At 38.5% G+C, this 12,773-nt stretch overlaps 1 protein-coding gene across 1 annotated transcript in view; it reads left to right on the plus strand.

The window, feature by feature from the left end:
- The first annotated feature begins 548 nt into the window (after positions 1–548).
- The window catches only part of ripor1 (RHO family interacting cell polarization regulator 1), a 53,857-nt gene continuing 41,632 nt past the window's right edge, over positions 549–12,773 (plus strand). Inside the window, exon 1 of the mRNA XM_086299689.1 lies at positions 549–787. The gene's annotated coding sequence lies outside the window, so the exon portion shown is untranslated. The remainder of the gene's footprint in view (positions 788–12,773) is intronic.

A 12,773-nucleotide genomic window follows, 5' to 3' on the forward strand; every position in this document is an offset into this window, starting at 1 on the left:
CAAGAAGAGGGTAGTATGCAGCAACTTACTTACCGATCGTGTTTTGAAATTTGGAACGTCTAGCATTCAAAGGAATGTGGTATATTATATGGTATATTTTGATATACCCGATCATCAATTTCAAGAAAAAAAAACGTTTCACAATATGGTCTTGTTGAGCTCAGCATGTCACTTACATCAAACCATAACCACTCTGAGTCTCATAGTTTTTAGTATAAGTGAATTATGTTAAAACACAAGTATTGTCTGTGCCATACTTTAGGGATCTGATTTTTTTTTTTTTTACAAATTTTGCTAAGCAAAGAACTGGACAAAGGGAAGACTGCCAAAGATCTCACAGGTATCAAGTATGTCCCACCTAGTCGCCCTTAGAAGTTAGAAGCTCTATCAGGATATTGGGCGTTATAAAAAAAATATTATCCCAAACCACAGCCGAGCAGTCAGACGTGAGTTGGCATTGTTTGCACTGGTAGTAGGACAGGCACGAGCGCATGAACCAATTAGCTGTGGCGATTAGGCGTTAATTTGAAAGCGTTTAGTTTACAGGAAGTGCTCGCGCTAAACGCGGAGCGTTGACGCTGTTAAGTACTGACTGACCGACTGCTTGAGGAATGCTGTTCACTGAACCACGGTAGTTTTTTTTCTTCTTTCTTTTCTAACTAGGAGGTCAGTGTTAACAAGACTGGTGAACTGTGACAAGTGCGCTCGGAATAGTCGACCCGTTTTCTTTTCTGAATAAAGAAGATTTGCATCAGCTGTACAAGGAGAAGGACACCGCGGTCAATATGTACGTTTTTTTTTTGTTACTAAATTGTAAATTTTCAAGTTTATCTAGCCTTTTCCCCATGCTGGTTATCTTCTCTAGGTTTGTTGTAGAGAACCTACCTTAGCAAAGTACCTCTTCTGTTGTAACCGCCTCTCCTGCTGCATTACTCTGCTGTCACTCCGCTGTGCTGAAGCCGGTGTGCCAAACCGTGTCGAAAAATCTGTCAAATCTTTAGTATTTCTACTTTAAGTGCCAAGCAGCTTCAAGACAAATCTAGCCGCGTTTGGTTGCTTGTAGCAGCACATTATGCGAAACGAAAATGTATTATTGACGTTAAAAATAGCTAAATTCCGTCAAAATTAAAATGTATGGCACGTTTTTAATCCCCTGTAGGTTATCCTAATGCCAGTGTTTTATCGCAAAAGAGCTAAAAGATTGTAAATGGGAAAACGTGGGAATTGAGCACAGTGATTTTCTTTGAAAACAGATTCACATATCCAAATAATGGGGGAAGATTGGGACAGAGTATCCAGGGCCCCAAAGGCGGACGGGGCTCTGGCAAACCTAGAATGAAAAGTTTTTTGTGTTAGTTTTTAACTTCTAAGTAAATGTTACCTTAAATAAATTTCTTGAATAAATTGGTTGGGCAATTGAACTTTGATACCCATGAATACTGGAGAATATCTGATGCCCCCTTCACCCCTTACAAATCAAGTAACATGGTTTCGTCCAGCATTGGGGTGGCCTTTACGGCACAGCCAATTTACTGTATTCTACTGTATCTAGACTACTGCTCATATTCCCTGTAAGTCACGTCTTTCTACAAGAAGGCAAATTCAAAGAATAGGAAGGGACAGTGAGAGAAGAAAGCAACTGGGGAAGTCAGTTTTCAGGAAGATTCTATCTGAAGAGAGGTGAGCTGTGTACAGCCAACAAATTTATCTATAAGCAGTTGTTAAATACTAATGTTTAGATGCAAAGCTACCATAATTACCTCGCACAAGTTAACACCATGAAATTAACTTCATTTTTGGCACAAGGTGAGCTCATATAGTGGCAACTAAAAGTTGCTCCAAGCAGTCATTTGTTTTGATAGAAATTTAAGCATAAAGCTCAGCAGCACTAACATCAAGTAGCATTAAGCTTTATTGTATGTTGGATCACATGATGTAAACAGGGCATTTAAAAATGCCACTGCTTTTTAATTTAAAATAGAAACAACCCAAAAATGTAATTTTTCTACGAGCATGTGCGCCAGTATACCCATGGACATGCTCAGAAATGTTTTCATGTGTTAATAAATCACACCATTTTATCTACAAGATCATTAGACTTCCTTACATGACTCTGATCTAAAGGAGTACTAATGATAAAGGGCTCTTAGTCTCACTTCATTGCACATATTAAAAACCCACTTTAATCTAGTGTATTTGAGCTTTAATTCGGTCTACTCAGCATAGGTACTGTCATTTTAGTGCTGGTTTCATAAGTGCAAGTTTTGAAACTTATTTAAACTTTAACAAATATCAAGATAATTATTTACAGTTATTATGCTGTGCCTTGATGAGGCGCTTCAGCGTCTCAAAGGTTGAATGCAGTGTGAGACTGTTAGCAGGTTAAAGAGGCTAATAGAGGGTCTGTCTGTGATGGAGGGAAGTGAGGTGAAGAGAACAAGGCTGCTGTGAGGGAGACTTTGGAAAGAATGAGAAGAGGACAGATTTCTTACATTTTAGTTTGCTTTTTTTTTTTTTTTTTACTTCATACTTGTGAATCATTGCACTGTAGGTGAGGAAAGCTGATTCTGTCTGTTTCTGCTAACAAAATATGTATCTAGTGGAAGTTTGTCTGGATGTAACTGATAACTGGGTGTACTTAGCCTAAGCATTTTCTTAGAAAACTGAAATTGCTGTTTTAAGCTCTTCTTTTTGTCGAAAATACTTAAAAACAAAGAATCAAACTCTTGAAATTGGAAGTAGTAGTAAAACACTTAACTATAAAGTAATTGTGGACTTCAGTATGCTGAGATACTGTGCAGTCTTATAGATGTACCTTTGCTTTTTATTAAACACAATATATTAATACTTCTGCATACATGAATAGTTGTCTGTTTCTCTGTTAGCCTTGTGACTGATTGGAGATCTGGAAGGTTCAGTGTTGGCCTGATGTTATCACGTGACACTAGTTGCAATGACAGCATTCTTGGCATAACTGTGAAATGCATCCACAACTGTAGTAGGATGCAGCCTGCCAAAACAAACGCACTATTTGATTCCAAGGCAGAAGGTCATGGACCCCATATTGTAGTAATAGGAAAACAGACTTTTTCAGGCTGGCTGTGGGAATGCTACAGTGAAACCACAAACACACCGTGCCTGTGTTGCTCTCACAGGGTGCATTGAACAGTAAGTCCATTGTGCAGTTGCTGGACTGTCACTATGTGAATACCTAATTTGGCTAATATGCAGGCCTAAGCTAGCAAGGTGCATGAAACGGATACAGTGCAGTGTGTGGTCATGGCACTACCTCAGCTCATTCTCCTTTCATTTAACATGTATTCATTATCACTAATTTTCAACATTGTGACTGTAGTTTCGGTGTGATGTCACTTGTGAGAATCTCTGCACTAATTATAGGGCATTATAGCAAAACCTACATTTAAAATGAGAGTTTGGCTGACAGCCAGTTCGGAAAAGACCAAAATGTGTTTAGCTCTTGTGTTAAAGCACTCACTGGTATTAGGTTTACAAGTAGGGAGATTTTATATATATATATATATTTTTTTTTTACTTACTGCTCATCTTTGTGTCATGATAGTTTGCTTCGTTAGAGGCTTGTTGAATGTTAACTGTTCATTAGACCCAGAACCAAAAATAAGAAGAGTGTTCAGTTAATAGGGCTTTAGTCTCAAAGTAGAAACTCAGAGTGAGATAGAATATGCACCTTGAATTATACCCAAAGAATTGGTTTCCAACTGTGCAGCCTTACCAGGCCTTTACTGCAGCTTGTGCAGTTGTTTGCAGGTCTTCCTGTCTTTAGTTTTGTCTCCAGTAAGTGAACTGCACCTGTCTAGTGTGTTAAATGTTGGAACAAATTGGTGAGTAGTGAGTGAGCATTTCCAAACATGTTTAATTATGGGGCAATGAGGCTGTGACAAGCCTCCACATGTTTTAAATGGCTGTAGACACTGAGCCCAACACTATAACCCAGAAATATGTCTTATGTAACAGAGGCAGGCCCCTACACTGAGAGTGTATGTTTCTGCATGTATGCATTACAATTGCTGTGGAGACTTACATGAACGCATAAAGTTGTACTGAAAGTTAATAACTTTGATTCTTGAGATGTTCTAAAGATGGGAACAGTCTCATTTGTTATGCTCCTGAAAGTTATCTGTTTGGAAATAAATGTATAGCCCACAATGGCAATATCAAAATCAAACTGAGGCTAGTGTTCGGTCACATTAGTGACCAATTTTACACACTAGACTAGAACTGATGTGTTAGATGGGTTACTACCTATTATTTTAAAGAATGGTGGCTTTCCTTTGTGTCAAATCATGACTATGATTGGGGTTTCTGTACATGATAAAATTGAGGGTTAGACACTTAAAGTGACCACACCATCAGAAGATCATGAAATTAACTGTATGAAGTCCAGTGAAGAGAATAAATCTAGTACCGTCTTTCTTTCAGAGGAGGAAAGATGAAGCTAGGCGGTATTGTGTTCATCATGTTCATCTCAGAAGAAATGTGTCGCTTTCAACAAAACTTGCTGATTTTTATGGGTGAGACTAAAGATGCTTGGAAGATAGACAAGCAGTTAACTTAACAGTTAGTAATGCAGAAAATGCCTGAGTGCCAATGGACCATAAAGGCAAATTGGATCCTCTGTTGACGATTAGGGCTGTGCAATATGACCAAAATCAGTTGTGAGTCATAAGTAATTTCTTATCCAAATACCTATCACGATATAGTGCAATTTCTGCAAAGTCAGTGAATAGTTTATATAATCACCACATCAAAAGTGTTATTGTTATTTATATTTAAATTAAATAATCAAAAATGAAATAAAAATGCGACTTACTATGGGATAATGGTAGGTAACACACAGTAGATGACCCAACTCAGTCATGCAAGCGTTTCCCTGAGGCCTCCACCTATCATTACTGCTCCTTTGTGGTAGTCAGGAAACTAGCCTGTCTGCAAGCATCAACTGCAGAGCATCCAGTCTCTGAAGTGCACAGTTAAACTCATACAGGAATGTGTTGTTCAGCTCATCCACATATCTGTTGTTACAGCGTGTTATGCTACATTGCGGATTTCTCATAACATAAACGAGGCAACTCGACTTGTGTGAAGTGTTTTTGGCTAGGCCACTGGAATCGAGTGTTTTAAACGATCCACAAAACCATAGATATAGATATATCTAGATAGATAGATATCTAGATAGAAGTTGTAATGGCTGCTGTTAGCTTTGTGAGTCTTTATTATATGGTGTGCTACTGGGAAAAGGCAGTTCTGACCTCTGAGTCTGAGGTTTATTTTGAGCACCTGATGACTCTTTTTTTTTTTTTTTTTTTTTTTTTTTCTCCCCCCTTTCTTAATCTCTCTATACTTTCACATAAGTCTTGCTTAGGTGGTGAAATAGATTAGTTCTGTCAGTGTGTGTAGTACCAGGTTGCTGCATAATTTGCACAATAGTCTTCTGCTCTGTGTCGGACTTTCCATAACATGCTACAGAGATGGCCCCTTGTTTAGGAAGAGGCTCCTTGATTAGTTTTGGCTGGTCCTTGTTCTGTGGTGACCATTGCAAACCTTTATCTAAAACACTGCTTACTGCAATGAAAATATTGTTTTGCAACAACATGAAATAAATAATAGAGCATAATATGAAACAATAGATGTTTTAATATTGTCACCATATCCCACAGCCCTGTTTACACTTGTGCTGGGTTGTGTAACGACTACTTTGTATCCATGCATTTATAACATTCTAGCAAATTTGCAGCCTTTCGTTGACATTTAGCTTTGTCTTGAATGATACTTTCACATTTTATCAGCAAGTAAGTCACCAAAACTGCTCTTCTACGTCATTATACTTCAGTTTGTGGACAAAGGACGGAAACAGAAATTTGCAGGTGTCCTACTAATGTAAAAACAAACAAACAAACTAACTAAAACACAACAGCCACATGAAAACACTGGTGGAATTGTTGCCAGAATGGAGTCACTCTCATTATCAAAGCTAAGAAATCCTATTCCATGACCTCTGACTGTTACAGTGTGCGTCTGAGTTTTTTAGACTGTGACTCACGCGGTAAGCGAGCTTGTGCTATACTCATTCATTACACTGTCTGGCACAGCTGTTTATGCCTTTGCTGACCCACTGTCTTCTTCCATAATTAGGTGGGTGGGAGTGTTTGGTTGCTGCTATTTTCAGGACTTTTCTTGTTCCTATTGAAATCCTGAAGAGTTTTTACAGGAAGTGTTGAATTAAGTACAAATTTGGATGTTGTAAGGTCTTTCCCCTTCTCTCATTCTAATCATCATTTTATAATAATGCTCATGCTCTGTGATGCTTATCTTTTTCCCTGCATTAAGTTTTACCCTGAAGCGAGCTGGAATTCACCGGGAAAACGCGCAAAGCCCTGCTCATCTCGTCTTGCAGTCTTTCCTGTTGATCATACCTGCCGTGCCAATTCTTGTTAACATACAGTTTCCTCATTCACATTACGCAGTTGAGAATTTTATTTTGACTTGCAGTCAAAGGGATTGTCTACTAGGCCTCTTGGGTGCAACACTAAAAGTGTAGGAGCTAATTTGGAGATAAATGCAGTATGTACAGTATGCACTGTGTATGCATCCCTAAGTGGAATGTGCTTTTGTACCTTTGTGAAAGCAATTAATTATTTTAGTGTTGGAGCACACAACAGTTTATTCAACTTTGTGTGGGTGTGTGTGAGCTGACTTTGTGTAGTTTGTAGAGCAAAGCTTTTAAAATTATTTGGTCCCTAGGTGTGTTATCTTACTCTAAGATAAGGCAAATGAAAGACAGGCTTTGGTTTAAAACTAAAGTAGAGCTATACATAGTGCTGGCCCATTAAATGATAAGCATTATCACAAAAGTAATAGAAATATGAAACCTGGTCAGGATAAAGTCAGAACTCATTCCATCCATATTTTGATAGGCTTCACAAAAGGCTACTGATACTGAATGCATGTTAGCATGTTATGCTAATCTTTGGGCTACTGTAGCCATAGACACCAATGCATTAGGAGTTTGATCAAGATCAAAGACAAAATGGCCACAGATAAAACTCGAGTGACAGTGTTACAGAAACAATTGCCAAGAGATGCCAAAAAATGAGAAATTTCCCACCACTGACTTAATAGTAATTCCATATTTATTTATAGAACAAGTGTAGAAATACAGCAAGTAAAATGTAATTATTAAGAGAGCTCAGTAGTTTTACCCATCCTGAGATAGGTGCATTGTTAATTAAACACTTTTATATAGGCTATCAGTTGGGAAAGAACCAGCTGATATTAAGGCTGCTTTTAGATTTCAGCCTTTTTTTTTTTGCACCTCCGTTTCTTCATGTGTACTCAATACTTTTGCCTTTGTCAATTCTCATTATTGCACATAACTTAAGTTATGGGCATCTATGGTTTGATTTCTCTGCACATGTGGACTGAATGGGTGGTTACCAACATCTGGTGAGAATTTCATATCAATAGCACCTATAGAGAGATATTGTGAAAATTGGCTCTGTCATTCACACACCCTTCATTAGTTAAACCTTAATAGTAAGTGGCTGAACCCCCTTTTTTCCTCTTTAGAACTGCTTTGATTATTTGTGACATAGATTCAGCTCTTTTACTATTCTGTTTGGTTTGTACTTGAGCAGATCATCTTGACCTTGTCTACATGCCTGTTCAGTAAGTAGTGGTTAGTAACAGTTTTTTCAGTAACCTGCTCTCCACCACAGCTTCAAAGGTCACTGGGTTACAGCCAACCACAAAACCAGCCTGATCAGTCTTAGTCTGCTGGTGACATCAGAAAATTTCTAACATTTTGCTGCACAAGATTGAGGAACTCAACTTCCTTGGTAAATGGTTTTGCTCATCTACTTGTATTCAAATTCCATATTGGTTGTCTAGTTCTGTGTGGTGTCGATGTAAATGTTCAGCCCTGTCAGTTCTAAATCTAACCACTGCATATATTCAGTATTTCTATAATTGGCATTGATACAGCGCAATCCCCCATGAAGCTGTACTGCACATCACCAAATATGATGGAGCACTGCTCAAGCTCACATACTGCAGTCTGGCAGGTAGCTATTACTATCTAGCTGGGAGTAAACTCTTTACAGCATGTAAATGATTCCACAATCCACTCCCTGAGGCTCATGGTCTTGAGGCTGATGCCATCAAGCCCATGAGATGTTGAGTGGTCAGTTTCATAGATTGCACTGAGGGGGGGAAAGGGTAGAGTCATTGCTGGTGGTAGTAAAGGAAGCAGCAGAGCCATGTGAAGTACAGCTGTTGTTCAGTTCACTGGTTGTCTGCCCCAGTGGTTTTCTTTGTGCTGTATGGGTATAGGTAGCCTAGTAACTTCCTTGATTGGAAAAACTGTCATTCCTTATCAGCAGATGTCTTCATAAATTAGCTTCTAAAAATTGCCATCAACAAAATGGACACCTGATTTAAGTTGGTAATTGTTAATGCATTATTTAAGATACGTGGGGGATACAGGGCTGCAGAGGGGGACCTTTTTTCCTCAAAGGCATTGACATTTATCCTTCAGACACCAAACTGGCTGCCAAAAGGGTCAGCTAATTTAGTCACCCAAATTAGCCTCCTAAAATAAAAAGATGTTGTAGTATTAGCATTACATGTCGCTACGCTTATTGAGCTCTCAAAACTCTTACACTACAAGCATGTATCTATCCAAACAGCACTAATTAGGATTCAGGATAATGACTATTTTAGTGAGTTACTATGCAAGGTATACAGCACAGTGATGTGGGGGTGGGAGGTACACTTGCTGATTTGAGTTCTCTGTCTTGGTCTGAGGTATTATGAGCAGGTTGTTGTCACAGATTAAACTATCTGCTCAGCATCAGCTGTGTCGTGTATCTCTACCTGCCCGTGCAGCAGCTTAACCTTCAGTTTTACACGAAGGGTTAACCCAGTGACAGTTTCTCCGCATGTACAGCCTGTTCACTAGCCCAATCAGGTAGTGTCACACACCTATCCACAGTTGCTGTCAGTTTATGTACAGTTAATTTACAGTTTATGATCAGTCTTGTGGGACTCTGAACAATATTAGACTGGTTACAAGCTATTCATTAGCTTGAAGCACTCCAGTGATAGTTAAGCTGCTTATTTGCCAGCTGGGGATTAACCAGAAAGTCCCCACTTCACAGGGGTCCACACACACACACACACACACACACACACACACACACACAGTGCTTAGTGAAGTACGAACAGTCTGTCAGCTCAGTATCAAGCTCATTCTGGTTCACTAGACTGGTTACATTTATTTGTTCTATTGCGCAGTACAGCACGGTATATTACAGGGTTTGGGCCTGTGTGAGTAAATCTAAACTGTGCATGATAGTTGCACAAGATAATGTTTGGATTGAGACGAGGAGAGCATCTGTATCAAAGTAGTTACTGATAAAGTGTTACTTTCCCCTGAAACTGAACTAATATCTAAAGAGAGTGATATGGTTGTGTGCATGTCCTTTGAAGAGCCTGTGCACAACTTGCAGACCTTCATTTACATGTTGCACTTACTCCTAACTGGTGACAGTAAGCATCAGCAACATGTAAGCTAGTCTTGGTGGTGATGGTGTTTGTTTTCACTCTGCTGCAGAGAGAAGCCAAAGTCATTACATGGAAAGAACTTTTTTTTTTTTTTTTTTTTTTTTATAGTGAAGTGAAACAAAATATTTAAAGACTATGAGAATTCATCACTCCTTCACTTCTCGTTCTACTTCATGGTCTTGTGTTCATGCATTTTGTGGTGAACTGTTGCTTCCACAGTTAAGGAGGGTATGGAAACATTTGACTTATGTTTCGAGGACTGTGGTAGACTTTGCTTTCAGTTTGATGTATATGTGCTTTTAAGTAATTAAGGTAAAATCATGTTGGGTCTAAAACAAGTCTCCTGCTTCTAATCGTGTAATCTCCAAATATCAGATCAACTTTAACTAACAGTAAATGAGTGGAATGGCCTGTCTAAACCTTCTAAAAAAAACCCACAGATTTCAGTGTGTTCCAATAACCATATTGTTTGTAACAATTTACCATCATCTCAGAATTCTGTGTGATTCAGAGCTCATAGAGGCAGATTGCAGAAAACTGTGGAAGAACAATGTACTTCCATCCATCAATAATCCCTCCATGTAGCTCTGTTCTGGCTCCCAGCAGCTACACATAGTTTGCATGCTTGGCTGATTGACTGCATTGTCTAGTGTGTCATGCATAACCACTACTTTAGATGCCATGAAAAGTATCTCTTATAGCTGCAGGGAAAAACAAACGACATCATCAAAATAAATAACATACAAGCAGGACTACACATGATCCAAATGCAGTGGGGGAAAAACTAGTGAGTTTGGCTGGAGAGTTCTAGTTTTCATTAAAGAATGCCTGTATAATAAATTAGCACTGAGTGTTATTAACTAAGCAGAGACTTCCTGTTTTTGTTTTTTGTTTTTGTTTTTTGAGCTTGACTCATGCTAACTTAGTAATACATATTTGTTTGTGTCACCATGTAAAACTACATATTACATTTTAGGTTACATTCAGGAAGAGAACCTGTTTCATTGACAATTAGGTGTTCATATGATGGCCATTCTACACAAATACGCAAAAAAGAAATGATATGGCTTGCAACAACACTGGGACCTGAAATGTGCAGATTACAGTAGTATCTGTCTTTACCATTAGACTAGCAAGTTATAAAACTGATAATTTAACAAACAACAAACAGGAAAGACTAATTTGGTGTCTGAAATGTTTTTTCCTAAAGTTGTTTAAACTCTGGATAATCTTAGAAGTACAAGAACAGGACCAAGTGTCTTTACAGCAGTCCTATTTCTCACCCATATCACACAACAAGAGAGAGCCCACTTTGGATGTTCTCACTACGCAAACATTCTGTTTGGTTTAGCTGAGGACGCTGCTAGATGGTGCGCAGGAGACGGAGCACATGACACTCACCTGCTCAGTGTGATTTAACCTGCACTGTTCTCACATGGGTGTAGTCTGGCATCACACAGGCTTTCTGCTAGGGAGCTGGGTCATTAAAGACAGGTTAATATCAAATTTGCATTCTGACAGTAACCTTAATTGGGTAATATGTAGAAAAGTTCAGGGCAGCGTCCCAATTTTGAAATACTGCTGAAAAGTAACAAGATGAAGTCATTTTGAACAGACCAGAAGGGGGAGGTTTAGAATCCATCCCTGCTCAACTCTGCATTACCATAAGACACAGTCACAGTACACAGTCACAGCACTGGAACAATGCAAATATTGCAAATTAATTCCACTGTGGTAAACTAGCAATTTGCAGACTGTTCTGTTTCAGTGGCTGTCAGTTCAGCCTTGAGATCGTCTTTCTGTCTCCTGATTCAAATCACATTGTTCAATTCAACTCGTTGTTAATCAGTATTTTAAATCCCGTTTTAGAACACTGATAAATGTATGAACAGATTACTTGTCAGGTGTGGTGTTTGGTACTGTTTCAAACGGTTTTTAGTTGAGTAAAACATTCTCTTGTTAAAGCTGTTAAAACCAATTCAATGCAAAAATAGTCTTTCTGAACATTCGATATTAGCTTAGTGGCTAACAGAAAAGAATTTCCTAAGATAAGATAGAACTTTATTAATCCCTCGGGTGGGTTCCTCTGGGAAATTCGATTTCCAAAAAAGCACAGCACCGACAGAAGTTACAGAGTTGCAGAATATTATATATAATATTCTGCAACTCTGTAACTTCTGTCGGTGCTGTGCTTTTTTGGAAATTATTGCTCATTCCACAAAATAATTTGCCATGTCTCAAAGCTCAGATCAGCTCACAGCTCAAAATACTCTTATTCTGAAGGATTTTTCCACTTTCCCTTGACAGTGGCTACTGTATCACTGAATTAAGTGACTTCCTGATGTAGACAATAATACATTGGGCACTCTTTGTGTTATGGACACAGTAACTTGTCAAACTTATGATATCAGTGGCAGGAGGAATAAATGTTTTCTTATTTCTGATTAACCTTGTAATACTTGGCAGTGTGATGTTTATTTTCAGGGTGTGAATTTATTGCAGTCACTGGTGGAAATATCTGCAAATAAAAGATCAGATCTTACATTTACAATATAACAGTGGTAAATACAATCAGCAGTTTATGGTGGATCGACTACCAAAGACTCTACTGCCATCTAGTGGTAACCTCTAATATCACTATATAGCTCGGTTACTTTAAGTGAAAGCAGATAATATTCTAAGTTGAAAAATATATAAAAAGCTAATGCAGTAAAGAAAAAATTGTTACCATCTAAACTTTGGTAAATTCTATAACACCAGCTGTTTATTGTTTGGTAAGTTAATTCTTGTTAAAGTATTGTCTTCTTGTTAATCATTATAATGACAGCTAACTATGAAGTGGAAGGCCACCTAAAATCAGAGTGCGGTCAGTAGATGCTGAGATGCATAGTGCACAGAGGTTTCCAACTTTCTGTAGAGTCTGTGTCTACAGACCTGCATATGTCATGTGGCATTCAGTGGGTTTCCATGGCCGAGCAGCTGTACCCAAACCTTAATCACCAAATGCAATGCAAAGACGTGTTCTCTGGACAACCCCCAAAGGTTGATTGTGTTCATCTGTATGTAGCGTTTTCAGTGGGAGAAGCGTTTCGTCACTGATCCAAGTGACTTCTTCAGTCTCAGCTGAGTGCAGGTTTCACCAATCTTATAAACACTACGATGTACAATACAGT

This window comes from Aulonocara sp. 'chitande type north' Nkhata Bay, linkage group LG7 (genome assembly GCF_057382095.1).
Source record: "Aulonocara sp. 'chitande type north' Nkhata Bay isolate Kocher_YH1m ecotype deep benthic linkage group LG7, A_spYH_male_GT1.1, whole genome shotgun sequence".
In the NCBI taxonomy this organism is placed as follows: Eukaryota; Metazoa; Chordata; class Actinopteri; order Cichliformes; family Cichlidae; genus Aulonocara; species Aulonocara sp. 'chitande type north' Nkhata Bay.